Here is a 13891-nt window from a genome sequence, read left to right as displayed (position 1 = left end):
CAGAAGAGGCCCAGAAAAATGGTTCCTACCTAGCGATGCTTAGAGTTTCCTAAACTTAAGCTCCCTTGTTCTCTATGTCTGAGAAATTTAAATGAGGAATTATCTTAGACATTCAGAATCCATTTATTTCTTTTCCCTACCACACTTGGGATAGAGACAAAATTGGGTAGACTTAAAAGAAGAGCTCTGAGGAAGCGTCAGAATAATATAGGCCTTTGCAACCTCTTCCATGAACGGGGAGAAGGTATCTTGTGAGTTAAAACGACTTTTTAAAGTACCTATTTCATATGGAGCAGTGACCGAATCCTGCAGTCATAGCTTGGGCAAAACTCCCACTGAAAGCACTGGGCGTTTGTCTGAGTCAGCAGCTGAAAGTTTGTTCCACAGACTCGGTTTGGAGGTGAAAATGCCGGGGCTGAAAATTTCCCCTTTCTAACGGAGGGAAAAAACGTCGCGTAAGAAAAATAAAACTGTGCCACCTCATTTTCCCCCATCGAGTGCTGGCTTTGCTGAGGGGGTGGGAAATATTATGCAATTTACCCTTTCCCTCAATGAACTCTCTGCCATCACGTCACCGTCAGTCTTGCTCGGCACGGGCATTGCTCACACTGCTGCTTTAGGAGTGGGATTTGCTGGTGAGATGATGCACCGCACTGTCAGCTGCCTGGGCAGCACTTCCCCAGTCTGCTTGTGGTTCATGATCCCTGGGGCTGTGGAAAAAAATGTTACACCCAAATAAAGCATTTTTGCACCTTCTCCACAGTCTCTTCCAAAGCGTCCCCTGTGATGACAGTGCATGCACCCTCATGGGCACCTTGGTCTTCTTGGAGGGGGAGCTGGGCCAGTCTGCCCCGGTGCTGGCAGGCACGGGCAACCCAGCGCAGCTGCCTCCTGCCTGGGGATAGAGAAGGGCAGCGCCGGGCTCCTGTGGCCACTCGGCACACCTGCACCAGACAGTTTGGCTCAGGTCCTCTGTGTGACGGCTGCAAAAGCGTTTATGAACTCCAGTCAGGACTGGTGAAGCACATCATTCTCCCAGGGTTGCCTCTGTTGCAAAAATGATGCGCTCTTGGCAATACCGTCAGGAAACTGTTCCTGAGGCTAAGTGCATGCAAAGCAAAGCTTCCCCTCTGACAAACAAAATAAAAATATCCTGATCTTGGCTGCAGTAGCAAAAGTGCTCCTGGCCTGTTAAAATTATGTCATTGAAAGAAGTGTCTCTGTGTCTGCTGGTGTACCTGTAAATCAGTTCAAGTGAATGGTCCTTTGAAACTCATTTCAGCTGATATATATGCTCTTGAGGATGAATGAACTTTTGAGCTGCTAATGCTGCCATCTCTCATAAGTCAAATCTCTTCTCCAGATACTTGAATCCCACGATGATAGTAAAAACTGGGAGTTTACAAGATACATCAGCATCAATTTTTTGAGAGCTTTCACCTTGGAAGGCAAGCAGCGTCCTTGGGTTGAGTGCCTGTCAAACGAGTGCAGTTGTGATAGAGGAAGAGAGGGATTTTTTTTTGCTCTCTCCTTTCAGTACTGGCAAAAGAAGCTGGCTTGAGAGGTCCTCCATTAACAGAAGAAGAGGTACAAAGAGGGCAGTCATGATACAAGCTTCTCTGGCTTATGATTATATCCATGTTTCTCTGAATGTGACCACCAGAGAAGCTTTAATTATGGCATGCTCAGAGTCCTGCCTGACTTCCTTTCCCATAGTAAGGAAAGCAGCGTATCTGGGGGGAAACCTGAAGCTTCTCTGGACTGATAGCCTGGACAGGAACAAGGTTTTCTGGGTAGCATGTTCCAAAAGCTTATGTGTCCCTGCTGGTTACTGTTCCTTATATCTGGTGACAAAAGGAACCAATGAAACTGAGGGTGACAGATCCGTAATTGATGCAAGAGGAGGATGTTTTCGTAACATAATATCTGACACGTGGGACTTCCTGCCACATGATGCTCTTGAAACAAAGACTTTTTCAGGAATCTGAAAGCTTATGAATTTACTTACACTATTTGAATAGAAAAATATTGACCTTCACAGGATAGGTTAGTTACATATCAGATATTAGGTAGATAGGGTTAGCAGGCAAACCAGCATGTATTGCTGACATTTTAATACGTATGATTGGATCTGCATGGGACTGTCCTTCTAGGGTCAGCCCATTGCTAAGCAGTCCACTGACAACTTGGGTTTGGCTCTTGCATGGTAGAGATGTTTTGAAGGGCAATTCTTGTAGCCTCATTAATGTACACTTTGTGCAGATGCACTGTGGTTCTGTTGTGCAGGGGTTTGAGATGGGATGCCCAGAGCTGATACAGGGTGAACAGTCCCCAGAGGGATTCATCCTCTGCCCTCCAGATGGCCTTTTTTGTCCACTGCTACTTTGATTTTTCCATCTGTGACTGACTGTTTTAGTTTGCTGCAAATATCAAGATTTGTCAGTAGGGTTGGAAAAGCAGAAATGGTTCTTCTGCCGGAAAAGGAGCATCCTGGCACTGTGGTACTCTTACAGCACTGTTTGTGAGGCACTGAAATTGTGAGCACAAACTAACAGTAGGCAACATGGCTATTTAACCCAGGTCATGAACTGAAAGAGGAGCACGTGTTTTATACTGGCGACAAGGAATGGCTCTGACACATCCACATATCACTGTGTAACCTAGAAGGTAGAGAGATCCTAAAATTGTAATCCTGAGAGGAAATCAGATCCAGAATTCTCCATCTGTACTGAAGTCCTAGCAGGAAAGTATTCAGCTGATGACACAAATACAAGTCTGACCTTACATTTCTTTTCCCCCTAGACTTTCACTGGATGCAGGGTCAGGCATAGACTCCTTTGTGTCTGTGCGAGGCATGCTGCTGTGACAGGGAAATGACTTGCGTGGTTTAGGTTTTCCATTCAGATAAGATTACTAAATGATTGAGAACTTAGTCAGAGTTCACAAAATGGACTTTTGTTAAAAAATTTAGCAGTGCCACCTACAGGAAAGTGCCGGGAAACTCAGCGACTGTCCGGTAGCTGCAGGACGAACTGTCCTCTGCCTCCTCTGTAAAAGGAGATTTCGCTGTCAGTGTGGTGCTCCCCTGATGAGCAGGTTTCTCATCGACATCAAAGGGAGATCTGCATGCACAGATAATGCAGAATACCTGAGAACAGAACTTTGTCCAGAAACCACTGTCTTTGATAGCTATTGACTTTTGATTTTAAGAGCCTCCTTTCCCCCCCGCCAAAGAGCTCTCCCAAACACTATGCATTGCATGTATAAGCTCTGGTCCAACTCCCAGTGGAAATGATGGCAGCTTTCCATTGAGTGCGATCCAGTCCTTAATGCCTTTCATGTATGCCAGTGAAAACTCTTTATATTGCATACTAGCACTCTTTAAAGGCTCTCAAGTAGATAGACAGATTAGATTATTTAGCACTATACAATGCAGCATAAGTGGTGCTGGTGAGTCATTAAATGGCATTCTTCCCTCTGACTCAGTGCAGAGTCAATGCCCGAGCATGTTGCTATGGGGCTCTGTGTTGTTGGAGGTGCTCTTTTCAGATGAGAAGTAAAACCCAAGGTTCTGACCCACTATTCTTGCTAAAAAACCCATTTGCCTGTGAGCCACTTGGTTGAACTTTGCAGAATTTTTCACCCTAGAACAAATTATCCTTAGCTTCCAATAGAAAACTATTGTTCTCATTGCCAGGAGTGAGCAGGGTTTTGAGCTATCTGGAACAAATTGTTTTAAAAACAAGAATGGGTTATTGCAAATACACTGTGGGGTTTGAATCCTTAATATTGAAGGAAAACCTACATGGTCACTTACTGCACATTAATGTTTAGCGTTCTGGTTTTGTTTACCACTTCAATGACTGTTTTCAATTACTGTTCCCTGCATGAAACCACTTTACTCAGGCCTGCTGCATATGCAGGAGAACTGACTTAGGAGATGACTACTCTGTTTTGCAGTAATTTTCAAGGTTTCAGACTGTTTTTTTGTTCCCTATCTTTAAGGCACTGGGTGCCTGGAGTGTGAGAGTCCCTTGTTTGAGCCCCATCCGTCTTCCTGGTCAAAAGATTTCATTGAAGCTCTTTCTCAACTGTGCAGGGAAAGGAGTTTCACCTGGCTCTCTCGTCTCCTGGCTGCTGTCCTAACCACCAGGATGTAAATTACACGACTCTCTTGCAAAAAAACTTTCTCAAAACCTGATGTCTTGACAAGAACACTACAGTTTTGAAATCTCACTTTGTGGAAAATGTCCTGACCAGCTCCGGTGTGCAGCCAAGTTTGCTTAACAAATTACATAAGCAGCCCCAAGATGTCCGCACGGCTTCTTCTGAGGAGAAGAGCTGCCCAGGCAAAATTCCAGTGTACCTCAGGGAAGCTCTATTCTCTTGGTAATGCCCCAAATTCCCTTCTCAAGATGATAAGTGGTTCCCTACATCTCTTCTTGAAAATAAATCCACTGAGGGATAGGGAGCACTGAATATTTGTCAGTGAGGAATTGGCCTTGTTTAAGAGGGTGGTGGACGAACCTTAGGTATGATGCCATCCACTCCCCTGCGTCCCTTTGCCAGGCTTGCTTCCAGCCTCAGAGAAACTATTTTAAATCTAATAATTGAGATTACAAGGAGTTATTCTAGGTTTGCGCAATTGCAAGCGAGGTGATCTATTCCTCTTCAGTAAGGACTGCTGAGATGGGGAGGGCTCCTTAGAAGTACATCAAAACAGGTGAGATGGAGACCAGGGGTGAGGTCAGGGGAGCAGCAGCAGGAGCAGCTCCTCAGCTCCTTGCTTGAATGTACTTGTTTCACAATAAGACATTCCTGGCTAGCCCAGCAACTGCCTTTGTCCCTTGTAACATTTGTGCCAGCCTAGTATGATAAATCACCTGAGTTAGCTTATTTTATCTATGTTCAGTTCTTCATGTTGAAATTCTTATGTGGTCCCAAAGAAAACAGAGATGCCCCCCCCCCCCCCCAACGTTAAAATAATGCTTCATCTGGGACAGGCACCTTAATCATCTTCCTGTGCTGTGGTTATTGTCTGTAACCGCAATTAATATCCGTTAATGATTAGCTGTGAAATCCAGAGCATTCGGAAACACAGACTTTTTATTAAGAATCATTTAATCAAGCCAGATTAAAGAAATGATGGCAAAATGCTTGGTCCCAAAGCTTAACTTGGAGAAACTATTTTTAAGGGTGAAAAACTGTATTTGGGACAGTGCTCACTGATAGTTATATGTAAAATTCACAGCAGCTGGAGGAGCTATTTCCTCACTGCTTTGGACTGTAAGCTCAGCTGTGTAGATGCTTTCTCAGAACCTAATTGTTTTCATATGAACTCAGAGGGGGACACAGAGCTATTGAAATTATTTTGATTGCCTGGGGAAGCATTTAGAAGTTCCAAAGGAAAGTTTTATTGCAAGGTCACATAGCCAATAACACTTACCTCCTAAAAGTCCTCTTGCTTAAAAACCCTGTAGAGTAGGCTGATTAAAGCTGAGCAAAGCAAGGAGACTGACATTTTTTAATGCCACAGTTATACCATGCAGGGATTGACTTGCATTTATTACATAAGAGCATGCTTAACACGGTACATTTTTCAACCTAGTCAGAGATTTTTAAAACACCTACTAAGGGGCTGTTCCTGTAATGAAGAGTTGATAAATGAGAGAAGTTGGGAGGAAAGCAATAACCTGCATTACCAAGAGGCAGAGCTGATTTGGGATCAAGGGAATTAAAGAAAAGAGCCTGTGACAGAGCCAGGAGCCCAATGCAGATGCCCAGCCTCAAGGTTAACTGCAGAATCGCTCGTTGTCCTCGGTGCCTTTTCAGACCTGTGACATTTGCGTTGTGGCTGCTAAATCACAAATACAGCTGGACGAATTTAGTACTGGAGAGGCTTGAGTGTGTTGAGCTGAATTCCTCTGGATTTATACCATGTTAGATGAGAACAGAGTCTCGTCTTGAAGTTTGTGGTTTATGTGATGTATGGTGCATACCGCTAGTAATGACAAAAAATCCTCTAGTGCCTTCCTCTGAGTTATTTCTGATTTATACCCAAAGACATTAAACTTTCTTGATATTTATATCCTGGTAAATGAAAACACTCTGAGGTATGTGATCAGGAAGGGAAGTCCATCACTTCTGTTCTGCAAGACCAGGCCTAAAATTGCTCAGTATTTTGGTGCAAATTTTATCCCTCTCTAAGCAGACTGTGAAGTGTTCAGGGAAGACGACATAAAGATGCTGCAGAACAGATATGTGGTTACTAGATTGAAGTTTGCTCACTGTTCAGAAGGGGAGGAAAGTGAGTGAGTGTGAGATGACTCACATACATATCTCCAACAGATCAGGTTTAACTGCTCTGAAAAGCAAACTGCAAATGATCCTTCCCTATGTGCAAATTCTACCCTCTGTCTGCAAACACCTGCTGGTGACTTCAGTGGGAGCCACATATTGGGAGGCAGGATTTATATCTCCAGACTTTATCACGAGGAGAGGTTGTTGCAGGAGCAGAAAAAAGGACTGCCTCCTGCGTGAAAGCCCACACATCAATTCCTGTAATATCTAGGCTTCATTTTGGCTCAGCGTTTTTAATTTGGACTCTCACAGATGCAGACACTGCCGAGGGACAAAAATACTATCATATGAATGAGACAGTCATTAATCTAGGAAAAATGAAAATACAGGAGGGAGAGCACATGTAGGAAGAACAAGGTCTATTCAATCCATTGCTGGGAGAGGGGGGATCACAGGCACATACGTGAGTGCGTCCTGAGAATACGCTGGTGATAAAAACATTGCCGTTGTGTCGTGCCACTGTTCCTCATGCTCTTTCCTTGGGGAATATCTGTAACTGTAAGAGCAATGCAATCAAAGCCCATGATGGCTGCTCTGCCCTGAAACCTGGGACTTACTAGGGCTGAAAGCCTCCAGACCTTCCCCCAGGAGCTGAAGAGCCATTCTGTCAAACTCTAGCTGCTGTAGGGTTGCCTCCATGCTTTGGGAATATGCCTTCAAACTAGACATGCGGTGCAGTTTCTTGCTGAATTAGGGAGCTGGGGACTCTGCTTGCCGGTCACTCAGGCTACGTCTCAGATTTAGTGTTACAAAAAAGGTGCAAATCTGGGAATGCAGCCTAATCTTCCAGGGCAGAGGACGAAAGGGTTTTATATGAAGGCAAGTTTGCTGCTTTTTAAGAGGCAATTACATTGCCATAGCAGAAACGAAAAAGAGTTCTCACAGTTTTTTTCCACAATTGCTATGAGTAATGTTTCCAGTCGCTTGGTTTGTGTTGTGCATAATGAAATATAAATACTGCGTGGAATGCTTTGTCATAGAAAAATATTTATTAATAGCAGATTTGCAATCATCATCTCGTCTTTGATTTGAGCAGGTTTTTTCTTCTCATAAGGTTCTTTCAGGCTGCTGAGCTGTGACTGATGTGTGTTTATTTCAGTTGAGTCATCAGTATCATTAATATTATCTTATTTACCAATGTTTGTCATTTTATAGCGTTTAACTGGTAGGGTGACTCACCTCAGAGAGAAATGAGAACATGAATATAACAGGCTTTTTTCCTTCTTCCCCTTTGGCTTGGGATAGGAACAGAGAATGACCTTTGAGGCACAGCCTGAGTCATACAGTTATCGTATTTACCTCTGCTGTTGTGAGATTAATAATTACAAACATCCATATACACAAGGAAAAAAAGCTTGAGCTTTTGTCCGCACTTTCGCTTGCCTCTCCACGACTCACGTGGAAGGAGACATTTTCAGCAGGCCACTGGGAAAAGAAAGCTCTCGGTGCCTCTCTCCCTTGCACTGGAGCAAAAAGAGGCAGCAGAGAAGAAATGGAGGAGGAGCTGAGGAGGAAGGCTCCCTGGAGGAGCCATCCTGCTGGCCCTGCTTGAACTTAGTGAAATTTGCTCACGGCACTATGAAACATTTGCATTTACTTTTCAGCTCAAGTGTGGGAACTGACTTAGCAGTACCTCAGCCAAACCTGCTTCTTCACAACAAGAAACAACCTTTTCCTCTTCATATCTGCCTGGTATTAATTACTGCAGCGCACCGCTTGCATCGTGGCAACCCGCAGAGAAAACGTGGGCCCTTTTGTAACAGGCGTTGCAGAAACAGCCCGAGAGTGCCACTAGTCAGTCCTACCACTCCGTAACTCCTTCTGAGAGGGGTATTAAAAGAACAGACCCAGCAAAAGACTTAAACATCTAAAAGTGAGGTGACAAGAGAGATTAGAGCAGAATCCAGAGACCTCGCTGTCTCCAATATATAAGGAGGGTTGTAAAAAGGGGCTTACTAAGGCACCCCATAGCATCTCCTTCCTGGGGACACCTGTGCTGTCCCTCTAGATAAGGACTGAGGCAAAGAAAAGTTGATGACCCCAAAAGCTGGTGCATTAAGCAGGGAATTACCCAGAGTCAATGTATTCAGCATGCAGCTGCCTACAGCTCATTAGTCAGAGTGGCTGAGAACAGGGGTAGGTGGTAAATCCCAGCCCCAGAAGCCTTAATTTAAGCACCTCCCTGTAGCCCTGTGCCTACTTAGAAACCCTTGCCCTAAAACTGGGGTGGGGTAGCAGGGATAGGAAAGAGTAAGGTTGGGAAATGCACATCCTTTCTAACTTTTGAGAAGGATTCTCATTTTTCTGTTCAGCAAAGGACTTGGAGGGTACCACCTACTCCCTTGTACCACTCCAGCAGCCATGGAGCAGCTATTCTCCCCCGAGCCTCAGGTCTTTCAAATTGGCAAACAGTAATTCCTTGGAAAATGCTCTAAATATGGCAATACAGGCTGCTATATGGGCATGGTACCCTTTTTTTCCCAGCCTTGCCACTGCAGAAAATAAGGTTATACTTGCTGGCTCAGAAAGGGCATAAAGTAGCAATCGTTTCATGCAAAACTGACCCCAGACTGAAACCCAGCCTGTTCCTCGCAGGCAAACTCCCGAACTATTGGGGTAGAACTGCATCTATAGCTCTGTTTCAGAACAAGTGTTTGTGTTTCAATGTATAACCTTGTAGGGGAGAAACAGGGCTTTTCATTTCTGCTAGCAGAAGAAATAATTCAGCTTTCAGCTTCCCGCTTATTGGCTGAGGGTGTTAATCATTAGACTGTTGCTCTGGAAGAAATGCATCAGGTGCTGCAACTTTCCCTGAGGGGTCTGATCCTGTCTGTGAATGAGCTGTGACTGAACACCTGGATTCTGGGTTTAGGTTTGAACAAGGCCTGAAATTGCTCAACCTCACAAAAACCCAGTGTTTTGTTAGAAGGTGTTGGGTCATGACCTGAGATGCTCGTGTGGCAGCTGAGCAGGGATGTTCATGTTCTCAACTTTGAACCGAGCTTACAATTATTTCTAATGTGGGTGCTGGACCCAGAATAAAAGTAGTATTTGATGATGTGCCCAAAACCATGCAGGTTGGCGAGGGCTAGACAGCAGCTTTCCTGTGCCTTAGCTGAGTGCTGTGACCCGAGAGACCTTTACTTAAGAGCTGTTTTCTAGGAGTAGGCTATTGCAATTATATTTCATTGCAAACCTTTGTCCTGCAGACTACCGTAACGTGTAAGTTCAGTAACTGGAACCTGGGTCCTGAGTTCATCTTATCAAACAGTCACACCCCGCTGCTCTGCTTTTCAGAGAAAGCTCTTGGATAAGAGGATCTTTTTCATCAGTGCCTACCTGCTTCCTAATAAATCTGTGTATTTAAAGGGCTGGCATCTTAAAAGAGTTTCTCTCTAATGTGTTGTCAAGGGACCGATAACTTGGCATACTTAAGTAATCATAATGCTAATGTTGCCAAATGGAACTTCTTAATTCTGGAACAAAACTTCCTTTTTTGTCCCAGCAGACAGAGTTGTAATTTCCCCCATTCTTAATGTTGCCATCCAGGCTCACCCAAGGGTTTGATAAGCCAGAGCTTTGATGCACCATAATCATATTCTGTCCAGACATGATTAACTTTTACATGTTTCTAAAAATCTTCAACTGTGTTGAGGATACATAGGAATAAGAAAGGATGGAAGAAATTCTTTGGTTTTATCTACTTACTTTGAGTGTTTTTCAAAATGTGGCTGTCTGTTGAAAACTTTCCCTATTACTCAGTGTTGCCTCACACAGGGACAGTAATTTTCTTTGAACATTTTATCAAAATTCACTTAAAGCTACATGATAACCTGACTCATCCATAGCCGCTTGGAGAACTTTTTGTTTTCAACTGGTTTAAATCTGGATGTATTTCAGAGCTGGATTACGTTATTAAATAAAGCCTTTGCTATGCTGATGTGATGAGCCGACTAGCTGAGAGTTACTACCCTTTTATTATCATGTGGGAAATAAAATCGCACACCTAGATTCAGAGGGCATGACTCACTGCTCGCCTGTACGCGAGCACAGAGCTGGCTCTGTTCTGGGGTGTTTGCCTAAAGACCTCCTGGCTGGGTGCTTGCAAGCTCTTGGTACGATAGGCCACAGGGGCAGGTATTTCTGTCTGACTCAAAGCCTCGCTGGAAGCAGTCAAGGCAGGGAAAGCTGAGGAGGGCTCGGGCTTTTCCTCGTCCCTGTGCTGCCTGTGCAACAGGTTGATGCAGAGGAGAGAGTGCTGCCATCACTGCTCCCCACGGGCTGCCATCTCGGCAAGGGGGAGAGACAAGTGTGTTTGCTGAAATGCTGAGGGCCCGCACCTTGGATGTTTAAGCCTTTGGCTTTTCCTTTGCAACCAGAGAAGGATGCATCTATGCTAGAGGTTTTTTACTGTGAATTGACTGAGTTTAGCTCAAGACTAATATTTGCCAGGGCTAGTCTGGGTGTCTGTTTTCCTAACCCTGTCCACCCTCTGCAAATGCCCACTCTCTCCCTTGTTGCCTTTCACCTGGCATATTCCACAGCAGGCCCAGTAATCAATCATAGGGCCTAATTATCCTAATCTGCCTCCTTTTCTGACTTATTAAAGCCTAATTAGTTTATAACAACATAGAGGCTGGAGGTAATTTGGAAACTTGGAGGAAAAAAAGCCAGCAACAATTGAACTGCAATAATGAGGCTTCAGGAGAGCCTAAGTCCACAGCTGTGTTTACCCTACCAGTTTTTGGGAAACCTGGATGCAACTGCCCAAAGGGTGTAAGGAAAGGACAGTGGTGTTGCTCTGGGCAGGTTAAACAACTTTGTGTTAAAGGGTGCTACAGGCTTTCCCTGGTGCTTCCGTGTGCTGCCAACGTGCTGTGTGGTGTAGCTGCATTTATTGGTCTGTTAAAGGTGTGCGATAATGCTGCAGTGTGGCCAGGGTGCTCAGGTCTTGGTTAAGAACCTCTAGTGCCTGCTGAGGTTGGTGGGTAGAAAAAATGGTGAAGGTAGCCTATTAGTTATAAATTAAGGTGTGGTAGGAGAAAACTAGTGGGTGCTGTTTGCCATTGTGTTAAAGGAAGGAATAGGGATGAAAAGATGCTCTTTGCCTGATGGTAAAACCAAAGGATTTTGATAGCTGTTAATACAGTGACACTGCTAAATTGATCTGAGAAACACTTGGAGCTGGGGAGACCTATGGTAGTGGTATATAAGGGGGGAGTTATAGAGCAGATAGAAACAGGGTAGCAGGGATAAACCTCTTCTTCCTATTCCATCAGGAGTTTGTCACCTGAACAATGGTGGGGCAAAGAAATACTCCTCAGAAACTTGTCCTGCAGAGACAGTTCTCTAGGATCAGAGTGACTGCTAGCTATCAGTGACAGTAGCACTGTCACTTGTCAAAAGCTTGTCACACATGGCTTTTGAGGGGTACAGCTTTCATTTAGCTTTTCAGTATTAGCAGGGTGTCCCACATAGTGCATGTTTTGTATCTGACTGCTTAAAGAGAAATAGAAACTTTTGCATCTCTAAATTATTTCGATTTCTGATGGTGCATGTAGTAGTTGGATGAAGATCCCTGATTCTTTAGGAAAACATGAAGATCTAGCAAACCTTGCCCATGAATATCGTGATCTGGCAGTTGTTTTGGGCTCCCACAGCTCATTTAAACATGAGGATTGCAGAATAGGGTTCAGCTGCACAGATAGTTTTGCTAAACTCTGCACTCAGGGAGGCATTGACCTTGTTTTTGTAACAGCTTTCAGTTTTTGCAACTCCGATGCTGTAAAATAAATAAAAATGAATAATGGAGAGAGTCAAACTGGTATGGGAAACATAAACAAAGCAAGCAGTAGCAATGTGTGGCTGACTCATCCCCTCTGTTATCATCCAGATGCTGTTACAGATTTCAGTTTCTCTTGCAGAATGTCTCTGTTGCAGTAGACAAAGTTTAGGAGTTGGAGGTTTTTTTTTTTTTTCTCAGTGTCACTAACTTTATTCTTTTCAGAAATTGGTACTGGTACTCCAGGAATGTAGTGGCCGAGGTAGCAGGGTCGAGATCTCAAGAATGCTGATGATGCCAGCTCTTGCTTCAGCAGCCCTTATCGATTTGGATATCTCCGTTTGCAGTTTGTACCCTGCTCCTTTCATGCCATGTATACTTGGAAGCTGGGGAATTCTTCCAGAGAAAACAAGTGCTGTGTGACCTTTCTGCCCATATCACAAAGATGTATCTAATCTACTAAAACTTTCTAGGAATGACAAGGCTCTGCCAAGATGGCTGTGTTGGTGTAAGCACTTTCTGCATCAACAGCACAGTGGGATTTACGTGAGGTAACTTCTGATTGCCGTTCTTTAAAATGGAACCCAAATGTAGACAAAACCATACCGAATCCCCCTTAAGAGTCATGCATCACTGTGCTGTGATAGAGGAACAAACCGAAGTGCAGAACAGTGCTTTAAGTTTTTTTCTTACTGTTCTAGAGCAAGTATTGAATCTCAAACTGTAAGCTGTTTCTCCTTTTACATTCCCACCCAGCTCTTCTGATTGTTAAACTAACTTGAAAACAAGCCAGACTTAGCCTGCCCTTTCACCTGTGTTAGGCAAAACCACAAACAACAACTACACCAAAACTTGCCTGGAACAAGTTCATTAACACAGCCTAACAAGACCTGACATACAACCAGAAAAACAGGAAAATATTTTAGCATTTGGGAATCTTTATTAGAACTCTCCTTTATTTTTCTTTTTTTTCTTTTTCTTCCCCCCTTGGGGTTAACATCAGTAAAAGACATTATTTTTCAAAAGCACCAAATGAGGTGGGGAGATCAAGGACTGGTGCATTTCAGCTGGCTCAGGATCTGCCACGGTCTCCCCGTCTGGGCAGTACAAGGGGCTCTTCCCGAGGGTGATTCAGAGAATCTAATTTAACCTCCCCTGGAGAACAGTTCAGAGGTGTCTGCCTCTTTGATGAGCGAATTAAAAGACCGAGGGCAACGACTGGTTAATCTAAGGGGAATTCATACCACACACTGAGGTGCCAGAGGCATTTTAATAATAGGACTTGAAACCCTTGGCTCGTGATAACCGGACTCTGTTCACTTCAGTCAAGGTGAGCATCCCCAAATCGTTGATATCCCTAGTGTAGACCTGTGCCCTGTTGAATTAGAGCTGTTCTGGCAGGGGGACTGGGCTTTCTTCCAACAACCTCAGCTCCGAATATTTTCACATATATAAAGCATATCTTTCCATGGGCAGACTTGTTTGCATGAAGGACGTAGTAATTTCAGTGTTGCACAGCCTCTGCTCTGGCCCTAGGAGTGTTGCTGGGAATATTGCCTACTATAAAAGGGCTGGATCCACTTCTGGCTACAGATTAGAGGATGGCTTAAGGTTAAGAGCTTTTTGGACTCGTATAAATGTTCTCCTCTTCTGACTCATACATCAAATAGCTGTTTTTACGTACAGCTATCTTCTCTCCTTCTGAATGTAATACTTTCCGTATTCAGTGGCGGGACTGCAAGAACAGGC

Source organism: Aquila chrysaetos, chromosome 4 (assembly GCF_900496995.4).
Source record: "Aquila chrysaetos chrysaetos chromosome 4, bAquChr1.4, whole genome shotgun sequence".
Classification (NCBI taxonomy): Eukaryota; Metazoa; Chordata; class Aves; order Accipitriformes; family Accipitridae; genus Aquila; species Aquila chrysaetos.
The sequence above is the reverse complement of the archived record's forward strand: the minus strand, read 5'-3'. Positions refer to the sequence as shown.